General features: G+C 44.4%; 1 protein-coding gene across 3 annotated transcripts in view; it reads left to right on the top strand.

Moving 5' to 3' along the window:
* The first annotated feature begins 1,028 nt into the window (after nt 1-1,028).
* Nucleotides 1,029-12,080, top strand: part of Wasf3 (WASP family member 3) — a 96,720-nt gene continuing 85,668 nt past the window's right edge. For 2 of the 3 annotated variants that reach the window (XM_051205178.1, XM_051205174.1), the window contains exon 1: nt 1,029-1,187. The gene's annotated coding sequence lies outside the window, so the exon portion shown is untranslated. Of the gene's footprint in view, nt 1,188-1,452; nt 1,474-12,080 lie in introns of those variants that run through there. The other variant, XM_051205177.1, reaches the window with a different exon arrangement.

The raw sequence follows: 12,080 nt of genomic DNA, 5'->3' as shown, positions 1-12,080 counted from the left end.
TAAGGCGAGGGTTACTGAAGAAGGAGAACAGGGGATAATGAATGCAACTAGCAATCAGGAAAGACGTGGGTACCATATACCTTCAGAGTTTTGAGTTCTTGATCAATGACAATTTTAATTTGATTGTCAATTCATCTTTGGGCTGGGCATACATTATCATCCCAGTTTCAGTGTTTAGAGTCCTGAGGAACTGAAATCTTGTTTACCTGTATATTCCACATGGCTGTTATGGGAACTGAGTACAGAGCTTTTGATAGCTGTTGAAAGCAGCATAGATTTTGTGAATGGTGCATACTTGATCTGCTGTTTTTCCGGTGACATGTACTCTGTTCAAATCTCTATCAGCAGTTAGGCATTAAATTTATCACATGCCTTAGGACAATCTGAATCAGTTTTTCTGTGGAAACACACACCTGTTTCCATTTTGTGATCTGATTTGTAAAATAAATAAATAAATAAATAAATAAAAATAAAAAGCATGTGTAAGATTTCTGTTTCTAAAACTCATTTCCTTCGGAACCTAGGAGAACACACTGTCTTCTTTTTTATTCCCTTTCCTCCCTGTCTTGTTTATTTTTGTTTCAGTTATCTGGCACTACCTGAGACCGAAATAAGTTGATAGTTCAAGACTATGTAGTAGGCAGTGTGGCTTTCCTCATAAGTGGGGGTGGGGAATAGGATTGGAAATGGGTGAAGACAGAGGGAAAAGAAATCTGTAGATGAAAAAGATGGGAGGGTTCTGAACAGATCTGAGCAGGGCTTAATGCCAACTGATGACTGGGCTATAATCCTCTCAGGCTTGGGTGAATGAATGCTCAGCCCAGCACGGTGTCTGAGGACATGTAGGTAGACAGCCTGTGTCAGAAGCCCTCAAGACCCAGGTGAAGGTTAGGCTACAGGTGGTGACTCAAGGGGTCTGGGAGAAGAGGAGGTTCTCAGGTCCCCCTGATTCCCCACCTTGAAGGAGGAGGAGGCCTGAGGAGGCACCGCCTCCTCCGCAACGCCCCGCCCCCGCAGCGCCTACGCTGCCCGCTCCTCACCGTTTACCATTGGCCGCAGCGCTCGCCAATCCAGCCCCCTGGCCGCTAAGGGGGCGTGGCCTCGCGGTGCCGGGCCGGGGGCGGCGTCTGTCGCCGCTGCGCGTTGCGGTGCGGGCGGCGGGATGATGGAGCTGGGATCGCGGCGCGGTGAGTGCGGCTGTGGTCCTTCCCAGGCTCCTGGCCGACCTCCGGGGGACATGGGGCGGGATTCCGAGGGCGCCGCGCTCGGGCTGCGGACCTGCCCTGGTCCCTCCCGGCCGCAGGTGGCGCCGCATCCTCCCTGCGCATCCTTCATCCCAATAGCTCCCGTCCCGCGTGCGGCCTGGCCTGCACCGGGGTCCTGCTGGCCGCGTGCACCGAGGCTCCGGCTGCTCCCGGCCTGGTCCACGGCGCAGCTTCTCTGACTGAACATCTTTCTCCCCCTCTGGCTTTGGTACTTCCCAGCATATGCCGATTTTTCCTCTTGGTTTGGCCTCTCTGCAGTGGACAGCAGAGTTCTTAATTATTGAGAAACTGTGCGATAGGCCGGGGATTAAAGGGAACCTGTCATCTTCTTGGCTGCTGTTGAGTAGAATAAGGAATTCTTTACCATTTAGGGGTTGGTTTTAATATGATGGTTGTCTTCTAGCAATGATTTTTTTTTTTTTTTTGAGTTTTCAAAAGCCGAAGGTTAGAAAGAGCCCCTTTTGCGTCGAATCTCTTAAATTCATGCCTAATGAGGCATGATATTTTGACTTTTAAGATTCTAAAAACACGTTTTTGTAAGGGGAGGGACTGGCCATTTGCAATGTTGTAACATTTTGAAAGTTTGGCTTGTCTAAAACTGTGAAAATGCCCGCGACTATTCAGCAAACCGAGTTTAGAGTATTATATACTTGGCTGGTTTCTGTCTCATCCAGGGCAGATTCCCCTGAGCACCAAGTGTTTTTGTGCATGCCTTCCCAAACTTTCCTATTCAAGCAGCGAGACAATGCAGTCACTGGGTCTTTTCAGCCAGTTCTTTCATCTACTTGAGAGGCTAAACCAAAGAGAGCAGGTTTGACCTTTCCCAAAGGCAGTTAAAGATCATGTCCTCTTGGCTCCCTTCTCCCAGGGTTCTAATAGCTGCCTTGTAGTGCTTTGAATTTAAAAGATCTTTCTTTTTTTTTTTTTTTTTTTAAAGAAAGCTGTGTTGTTTTAGATGTTTGAAGCTCACTGGATTGTAAAGGAGACCTTGCTTGGACTTGTATCTGTGTTGCTTTATTTATAGGAGGGAAAAGAATCTTGTTCTAGACCTGTCTATAAACATCACCTTTGCAGTTAGGTTTACAAGTGAACCTGTTTTGGGCATTGCTTGATCGGTTTGTTTAAAATTTATAATCTCATTGATGGGTGTTGGTTATTTAAAAAATTCTGAATATGAAGCTGGAACACATTTTGCTAAGTGGCCATGCCAACATTGACAGCCCCTCCCTCTCCCCCAACTTGGTCCATCATCAGTCTGTGTACACACACTTTACAGTTTTCTTAGAGACTTAATATGTTTACAGGCAAGTTTTTGGTTATTGGGATGTTTGAATGAAAACAACTTTGTTGGATAAATATGGAAAGAGTACTGTGTTCTACTGGTTTTGGGATTCTAGAAATTTCCTTTATAGAATGTAGGTTGTGGCTTCCCTTGGGAGTGTGTCTCTAAATTGCTGTACCAACTTCAAATTGCTCACCTTCTCAGTTTTTTTTAAAGTTAATTAACTTATTTTAAGTGCTTGTTTAAATTCAATTTTTGTGTGTTCAGTGTACACATGTGCATGTATGTGTGCACATGTGTGTATGTGGGTCCTCTGTGGACTTTCCTGGGGCACAGTTATCACTGAACTTCAGGCTCTCAGCTTTTCTATCTGGTGGTCACAGCCTCAATAGTTCCCCACTCTCTGCCTCCCCTTTCTTCCCAGGGCCAGGGTTAGAGATGCACAGCTATGCCTGGCTTTCTACATGGGTGGTTAAGATCCAGACCCAGTTCCTTATGCATATGTATAAGCACTCTTACCCACCAAGCTCTGCCCAAACCAAGACTGTTTTATTTGTGTTAGGCCCTGTTTCTAACTTTACTTTTGGGGCACATGGAACCACAAGTACATTGGAAAAAAAGATTTCATGTCAATATAGTGATTAAATCTGGAATAAAAAGTGCCCATTTCTACCCTTCCAGTCTTGTGTCTGTACTGATAGTTTCTTCATGGCTATCCAAACTTAATACTATGGATACTATGGGGTATGTCTCTCTCCAGAATTTTTTTTTTTTTTTAGAAAATTATTCATTTAATGTGTGTGGTGTTTTGCCTGCATGTATGTCTGTGCACCATGTGCATTCAGTGCCCATGGAGGCCAGAAGAGGGCATATGGCCCTGTGGAACTGGAGTTGCAGGTGGTTTTGAGCCCACATGTGGGTGCTGTGAACTGAACCCGAGTCCTCTGAAAGAACAGCCAGTGCTCCTATCCATAGAACCCCAGATTTGACTTTTTTTCAAGTGGCCTTTTCTATTTAAGTGAGTGTGTACTCAGTACCAAGCACTATCTTACCCATTGGGATTGTAGAAGTGAGAGATACAAGGTTCTCCATACTCTGTCCTGACAGACAGTGGGGTGTGGTCAATATTGTGATGGGCAAGCTTCATAAATGACCTAACGTATTCATGAACTTCTCTTCAACCTTCAAGATACTTTAGAGTCTGTCATGCATGGTAGGAGTATACTGGTAAACAGGACAGATGTCTCTTTTGGCTGCCAGTGGACTTAACTGTGTACACACTGGCTGCAGTGTGTATCTTGAAAGGGCCATAAAACCCCAGAGGAGCATCACTAACTAAAAGTAAGGGGCTGTTCTGAGATGAGGACAGCTCCCAGAGCAGGTGAATGAAAAGGAGATGGCTCTAGTGTCAGCTGAGGGAGAACTGTGCAAAGGCACGGGCAGGGTGAAGTGGAGCAACCGAAAGCAATCAGTGGTGGATGTGCATGCACAGGGAAGCAGCAAGGAGAATTAAAGATGCAGCAATGCAGGCCATTGCTGATGGCAGAGTTTGAACACCAGTGGTTGAAGGATTTTGAACAAAAGGGAGATGTGGCTAGATTTTCCTGGGGAGGGGGTGGATGAGCGGGAATAGGGGAGGCTGGGAAGAGGGACATTTGAGGAGGTAGAATTGGTAGGATTTCATCATTAGTTGCATGACTGTGTGCAATTCAGGGGAGCTTGATAATAGCTTTTAGTTAGTACTCTGTTGTCCTTGGTGGTTTGTGATTTGGTTGGCAGCCCAGGATTTCTAGGCTTATAAGTGGGGACAACAGCTTCTGGTGGCCAGTGATGGGGCTCGGCAGGTTATGCTTGTCCAGGTTGAGTCTCAGCTGCTGTGGGACAAGTATTCTGTAAAGTAGGAGCAGCGGTGGGTGGCATGAGATTTGGGGAACTCGACTTGAAAGAGAGGCGGGAGGTAATTGAGAAGCAAGAAGGTGATGATATCCAAGGGGTGCCTCTGCCAGGGGTGTGCTGCAGCCAGGATATCGCTTGTAATCCCAAGGTGAGAATGACACCTAGTGATGGAGACTGGAGCCCTAAGGCTGGTATGCACCAGGGTTCACCAGTGGGTGGGAATCTGGATTGTAGACTGCCCAGTTCTAGAACTTTGGTGGTAATGGTAAAAGGTGGGCTCAGGGAGTGGGGTAGGTGTAAGGCAGGAATAGGTGTAAGGGGCAGCCTTGCTGATTTTGGGTTCTATCTGGAAGGCTCTGAGTTAGTATAAAGAACTCAGATGGGAGGTATTGGAGAGAGGTCCCTCTTCATATCAACTTCAGGGTAGCTGTTGGGTTTGGCCTAGATGTGCTATTAGTAGCTTTGCTGAGTCCAAGCCTTGTTGCTGTGGATTAAGAAATGAAGGCAAGAGAGAGGAGCCAGCCAGGGTAGGTGGGCTTCTAAAACTCTGGGAAGAGAGAAGAGTAGAAATTCCTTTTTCCCAGATGACAATAGAGAAGGGCATCTGGTGCAGCCTAATTTTTTCCCCTCTTCTTTCTCAAGACATGGAGATTTTAGAACAAGGTAGTCCTTATTTGAATGGGTTCCAGCTTGGGCTAGTTTGTCTTTGGGTTCCCCTTGCAGTCATGCTGTCCTTAAAGGGGGAGTGCCCCCCTTTGCTGTCTTTTTCTTTGATGAAAGAGTGTTCTCTCTGAGTTATGTCTTTGCACTTGCTTCAGGGCCAGCTCTGTTTGGGTCAGAGCCCGTCCTCCCAGGTTGGTAGATATCCCTAGATAGAATGACTTTTCCATGCTTACGTTTCAGTGACTCTCCCATGTTTCCCCTGGACCCATGCCTGCTCTTGGAGGTTACCACTTTTTTCTTTTTTTTTGTCTTTCTTCTGAGGACTCTTTTAAATTATTTTAATTTTAGGTGTTCCAAATATCCCAGGGTACACTCTCATCTTTCAGGCCAAGCTTCTAAGCCTTGGTTCTGATATCAGAGTCTGGGATCTTTTTCAACTTTGCTTTACCTTTTCTGGGTGATACAAAGAATTAAACCTATTACCTGTCCATGCTAGGTATGCCTTCCCCCACCAAGTCTTCTTAAAGCTTTATTATGAGACAGGTTTCACTGAGTTACCCAGGCTGCTCAAGCATATCCTAGGATCCTCTTGTCTTGAATAGCTGGGATTATTTGCCTGCATCACCATGCCTAGCCACCTACTTCTTCTGTCATATTGCATATTTTATATAAAAATATATATGTGAGTAAATATGTGTTTTATGTATATAGATATGTATATATATATATATATGTGAACTCTTTTACCATATAATTTTACGGTTTTCCTTTCTTTTCAGTGTGCTAATCACTTTTAGTCTATTACTGTAACAAATGCCTGAGATAACCAGCTTCACTGCTTTAGTATATGATCATCTGGCCTTTTGTTGCCTTTAGGCATATGGCAAGATGTTGCATCACAATATAAGTGACTCCTTGCTTCAAGACCAGAGTGAGTGTAGGAAGAAGAAACTGAGGTCCTACAATACTGCATTTCCAATGTCTTGAAATTTTCCACCAGCTCCCTGTCACATTTCTCTGGCAGTCAGAATTTTATCACTAGACCTTAAAGTTTGCAGTTTGAACTGTTTGGATACTTGTGTCTTAGGTACCATTGTAGTCCTCATGTTTGGATGCTTGTGTCTTAGGTACCATTGTAGTTACCCAATGGCTTGACATGATCAAGTTTCTGTTTAAGTATCTGGAGTGCCCAGAATCAGAAGTACTTTGGATGCTGGAAGTTTCTGCATAAACATAATGAGTTATCATGAGTATGGGGCCCAAGTTCAAACCCAGAACTCATGAATATTTTAGATATATCATACACACAGCCTCAGGTTAATCTTGCACAATGTTTATAATATTTTTGCATACAATTAAATTTTGTAGTGGGGGATTTTCTGCTTGTGTCTTATGTCAGAGTTTATGAAGTTTTGAATTTTGAATTTTTATTTTGGTGTGTGTGTGTCTGTCTGTGTGTGTGCTTGTTTCTGTGTCTGTTTATGTGTATGTGTGTGTGTCCATTTGTGTATATGTGTATGCCTTGGTGTGTGTGTGCAGTCAGAGTTCACATTTCAGGAGGCTGTCCTCTCCTTCCAACCCAGAGTCAGATGGCAAGAGCTTTTATCCACTGAGCCATCTTATTAGTCTAAAGTTTTAGTCTTTGGATTAGAAGTTATACTGCTTAGTATTTGTCAGCTTGACCTGGGCAAAGGGAACCTTAGTTGAGAAATTGCCTCTATCAGATTGGCCTATGGGAGTGTCCTGACTAATGATTGATGTGTGAGGGCCCAGACCACTGTGAGTGGTGTCACCTCTCACAGTTGATGGTCCTGGGTTCTGTAAGAAGGAGGGATGAGCAAGGCAGTGAGCAGTGCTCTTCTGTGGTACCCACCTATGTGCCTGCCTCAGGTTCCTGCCCTGATTTCCCTCCATGATGGGCTTTGATCAGAAGCCAAATAAATCCTTTTTTCACTAGCTGCGTTTGGTCATGGTGTTTATCACAGTGATAGGAAGCAAACAGGACAGCAGTGTTTAGCCCACTAAGAGAAACTATTTTCTCCTGGGAAATCATGACTATTTTATAGATTGTATTTCTTATTTATTTTAGTTTTAAATCTACTGTTACATGATTTTTAGTCAAAGAGCAGGATCTGAGTTGTACCTCTGGCCTTGGACCTGTGCTAGATGGAGATGTATAATAGTTTAAATTGTCCAAAAGATAATAAGACACTCACTACTGTAAGAGTTAATATAAAGGAGCTGGCTGTGATGGTGCACACCTTTATTCCAGCACTTGGGAGGCAGAGGCCGTGGAATTTCTGTTCTACAGAGGGTGTTATAGGACAGTCAGGGCTACACAGAGAAACCCTGTCTCAAAAACCAGAGAGAGAGAGAGAGAATATTAATATAGGATCTGTCAGTGACCTGGACAGAAACAGCCCTCAGTTATACTTTAAGTGATCTGTTGTTATAGTTTAAAAATCTGCTAATAACTATCCCTTTAATAAGAGATATACTTAAGGTTTTTTTATTATTATATTCACTGTCTCTGTGTCTCTGTCTCTCTTTCATCTGTCTGTAAATCAGAGGACAGCTTACAGAAGTTCTTTCTACCATATGGGTCAGGCTTCGTCCCAGGTGCCTTTACCCACACAGCCGGCTTCCTACCCCTGAGATATGGACTTTTATACCCAGAAGCCCTTTCCTCGCTGCAGTTGTTTGTAGATCCTCACTGCTGAGCCTTCGTACTTCTCTGAGTTAGAATTCAGTGTCTTTTTCTTTCTCACTTTATCTTCTATTTTCTTCTGCTTTTCTGACCCTTTCACTTTAAATGAAAACAGACAACACCACAATCCTGGCTTTCTCTCTTCTAACCCAGCTCTCATGAAATTGTCTCCCAGTTCCCTTCTATGTCAGCTGTAAAATTCTTTTCATCTATGAGACTGCGAACCTGAAGAATGGATCCTGAGGTTCCCACATCAGCAGTATAGAGTTATAGGCGTGGTTGCTGGAGCTTCCAAGGTTTTTTGTCTCTGAACAGAAAGGGGAAACAGAGGCCCATGTCTGATAACTATAAAGCTTAGATGTATTAAGAAAGGATACAGTAGGAAGCAGATCTGATCAGGGAGAAGGAGAAGCTCATGGTAGAGGTGCACCAAGGATCCAGGTGGCTGTGTTGCACATTGTGGCTTTTAGGCTGTGAAGTTTGCAGAAGTCTGTTACTTACCTTGCTGGTTCAAGTGTCCCTCTTCCTCTTTGCCAGTGGGGTTGTTTTTTCCCTTGAATGCTAATTCTGCAGTCTTTGTGTGAGGCCTGAGCTTCACTCTTGGCCCTGCTCCCCAGCCTCAATAGTACCACCAAGTCTGGCGTCTTGATTTTTGACTTAAAACTGGAAGTTCTCCAGTCACTGGCAACTGGTTTTAATTATACAATGCAACATTGTTTTTCAAGACTTCAGTGCAGCTGAATCATTCTTTGAAATATTCTGACTATTAAACTGTGACTTCCCCCTGAAGTTTCAAGATTTGTCACAGTTGAACTGTACTTACAATTTTCATGACTTCTCTGTTGTTTGTACCTTACAGAAGCTTAATTAGAAGAAATTCTTCCAATGTTGGCATGTCCAGTTCCTTCTGTACTTCCTCAAACAAAACAAACACCCAAAAACAACAAAAGCTTGGAACTTGGAGCAGTTGTTGTATAAGGCTCATACGTTGTTACAGTTAGCTTCAGCTGTCAACTTTACCCAACCAAGTGTCACTTGGGAAGAGGGAATCTCACTTAAGGAATTGCCTTCATCTCATTGGCCTGTGAGCATGACCTGTAGGATGTGCTAATTGATTGCTAATTGATATAGGAGGCCCAGCCCACTGTGGGTGGTGCCATCCCTAGGCAATAGGGTCTTGGCTATGTAAGAAAGGTCGTCGAAGAAGAGCCTGGGAGCTAGTCAATGAGCAACATAGCATTTTCCCATGGTCTTTGCTTTAGTTCTTGCCTCAAGTTCCTCACTCAGCTTTCCTCGGTGATGAAGTGTCATCTGCAAGCTGAATAAACCTGTTCCTCCCAAGTTGCTTTTGGCCATGCATTTTTCCCAGCAGCAGAAAGCCAGCTCGGACGGGCAGTGAAGTAGTTAGTGTGCAGGAACCACACAACTTAGAGCAGCCCATCTATTATTAACTTAGTTTCGCCACTAGGCACTCAGAAGTTTCTGGGTATACTCTTTTGCTCTTTGGTGTGTAATGATTGTCAGACTTAATTTAGACACAGCATCTTACTCTGAGTTTTAATATACTCAGAGTGCTTTCTTGTTTTGGACAAGGGATTTCAGTCTTCTCGTGGGTAAGTGAAAGTTACTAGTTGTGTTTAAGTGGGTGTGTTTATTGTCTGAGATACTTATGGCTTTATTGGCCGTAATCAGTGGAAGCTTCTTGCTTGTCTTCCACTAAATGAAGACCTGAGTTAGCTCATAGGAAGTACCCATGACAATAAAGAGCTAAATGTGAATTCCAAGAATTATTAATATATGTGGACTGAGAGTGAAACATTAAAACCCTCCCTCTGGTATGGTTAAGTCTCCACAGCCAGCATTTAAGATGGCAGAGCTAATGGCTTCATAACTGCAAGTTTTCAATGACCCCACCAGAGAAATCTTTGTGTGTGGAGACCTGTGTTTCTGACACAGCTGGCGTCCCTGTGGACTTTTGCATGGCTCCCCTGGTAGTCAGCCTCTTTTCACCTTGCATTCTGCTCTCTGCAGGAACTGGTTTAGCTGGTGGCTGGGGAGAGATAAGAGCCCGTGGAAGGCTTTAAGAGCCAGCATGTATCACCTCCCAATCTGCAGGCTGTGCCAAGACTTGGCCTCATTTAGCCTGATGTAGGCTGGAAGATGTAGTGTAGCTAGGAACCCCCAGAGAAGAGATGATGTCACCAGCTGTTTCCCAGGGCTGACTACCAGTGGTTGTTTGCATCCTGGTGGCCTTAGTGAAGGGAACAAAAGTCAGCTTTATGCTGTAGTTTGCACTATTTGTAAAGAATGTACCAGTTTCCTTAGTAAAACCTTGATTTCACATTGCATATCCTTCAAGCAGCCACTCAGAAGCAGTTTAAATGGAATGTGAGTGAGTGTGTGTGAGAGAGAGAGAGAGAGAGAGAGATGGCTATAGGATTTGTGTGCCTGTTTCTCAGCTTGGGGGCAGGGGCACAGTACTTTGTGCTGTTCGTTAAAGGCAGATTTAGAGACCAAAGGGGGATGCCCCATTCATTCATTTGGAGTGTGCTACAGCAGAAGTTGGTACCTTGTGCTACATCAGAGGTTGATGTGCCCGTTAGTTTTTTGTTTTTGTCAACTTGACACAAGCTAATGTTATCTGGAAAGATGGAACCTTAACTGAAAAATTGCCTCTCTCAGGTTGATCTGTAGGTTGTAGGCCATTTTCTTGATTAATGACTGATGTAAAATGGCCCAGCCCCCCGTGGGTGGAGCCATCCCAGCCAGGTGGTCCTGGGTGCCAGGCTGGGCAAGCCATGGGGAGTAAGCCAGTGGCAGTGTCCCTCCAAGGCTTCTGCTTCAGTTCCTGCCTCCAGGTTTCTGCCCTGATTTCCTCCGTGATGGACTGTGGTTGGGAGTGTAAGGGAAATAGCAAACCATGTAGAATGAGACCTTTCTCCATCTAGTCTGGGTCCTACTGGACCAGTTTCTTTCCACCCACTGGGCCCCCACAGCCACTATAAAACAACCCCACTGAGGCTTAATATCAGTTACAGTTGTTTAGCCAATGGTCTAGGTTCCTTACTGGCTAGTTCTACTTGTAAATGAATCCATTTCTATTAATCTGTGTATCACCACATGGCTTGCCTAGGTGATGCCCTGGCATCCTGCCTCACTGGCAGCCACATTGTGTCTCCTTGACCCTGCCTACCATCTCTCTCTATTCCTGTTTGGATTTCCCTCCTGGTTCTACTCTGTTAAGCCATTGACCGAAACAACTTTATTCATCAACCAGTAAGAGAAACACATAGTCACAGCATACAGAAGGACATCCCCCATCGGAACCATTTCCTCACCAAGTTGGTTTTGGTCAGAATGTTTTATCAAGCATCAGAAGCTAGGACGGTTAGTAAACTGTATCCTAGTAGCTAACCCCTGATTGTTTTCTAATTTTGTAAGGTTGTGTTGATACATAGATATACCCATTCATTTCTACATAGTGTGTGGCCACCTTAGGACAGCTAGGTCAGTGGTGGTGACAGGGAATGTACAACCTGAAAAGAATGGAATATTTAGTATGTGGAGCTTTATAGCCAAAACACTTGCCCCCAGTTTCTGAAGATCAATTTTGTACGGTTCTTATGGATTTGTACTCTCTCACTGGGGAGAGAGAGACGGTAAGGAGCTTGTAAGCATGGACAGAAGGGATGGTCTAAGGATGATAAGCCATGGTGACAAGGAGTATCTCAGGTTGCTGGTTTTATACAGTGTTCAGGGAAGGCCTCTGTGAGATGAAAGCAGAGTTGTGAATGAAAGGGAAGGAGGGAGTTGGCTGGACAGATACTTTGGGAAAGAGCTAAGTAATATAAATGAAGACTATTACTGTCCCTGAGATGTCTGGAGATGTCTGTGCCTTCAGAGAGGGCAGTCTAGGACTGAATGGACCGAGATGGCATTGTGTATTCTGAGGTGGAAGGTTTTTTTTTTTTTTTTTTTACCAGGTTTTGAGTAAGAAAGGAACTGCTTTGGATCCCTGAAACCACTATGCAGGGAACACTATGCAGGGAAGAGTTGAGGCAGAGGTGTGTGTGCTAGGTGTCCCTGGATTCTGTGGCTATCTGGATGACCCAGCCATTGCTTTCATTGAGGATCTGATGGCATGCTTGCAAAGGGAAGGGGTCCCTGCAATGTGCTGCCATAGGTGGAAAAGAAAAATGGCCTGAGAAGGGATGCTGGTTGAACTTAGAGGGTACCAATCAAGACTGCTTCCGTATCCATGTTCTGA

Source organism: Phodopus roborovskii, unplaced genomic scaffold, assembly GCF_943737965.1.
Source record: "Phodopus roborovskii unplaced genomic scaffold, PHOROB, whole genome shotgun sequence".
Classification (NCBI taxonomy): domain Eukaryota; kingdom Metazoa; phylum Chordata; class Mammalia; order Rodentia; family Cricetidae; genus Phodopus; species Phodopus roborovskii.
This window is presented reverse-complemented; position numbering and strand designations above follow the sequence as displayed.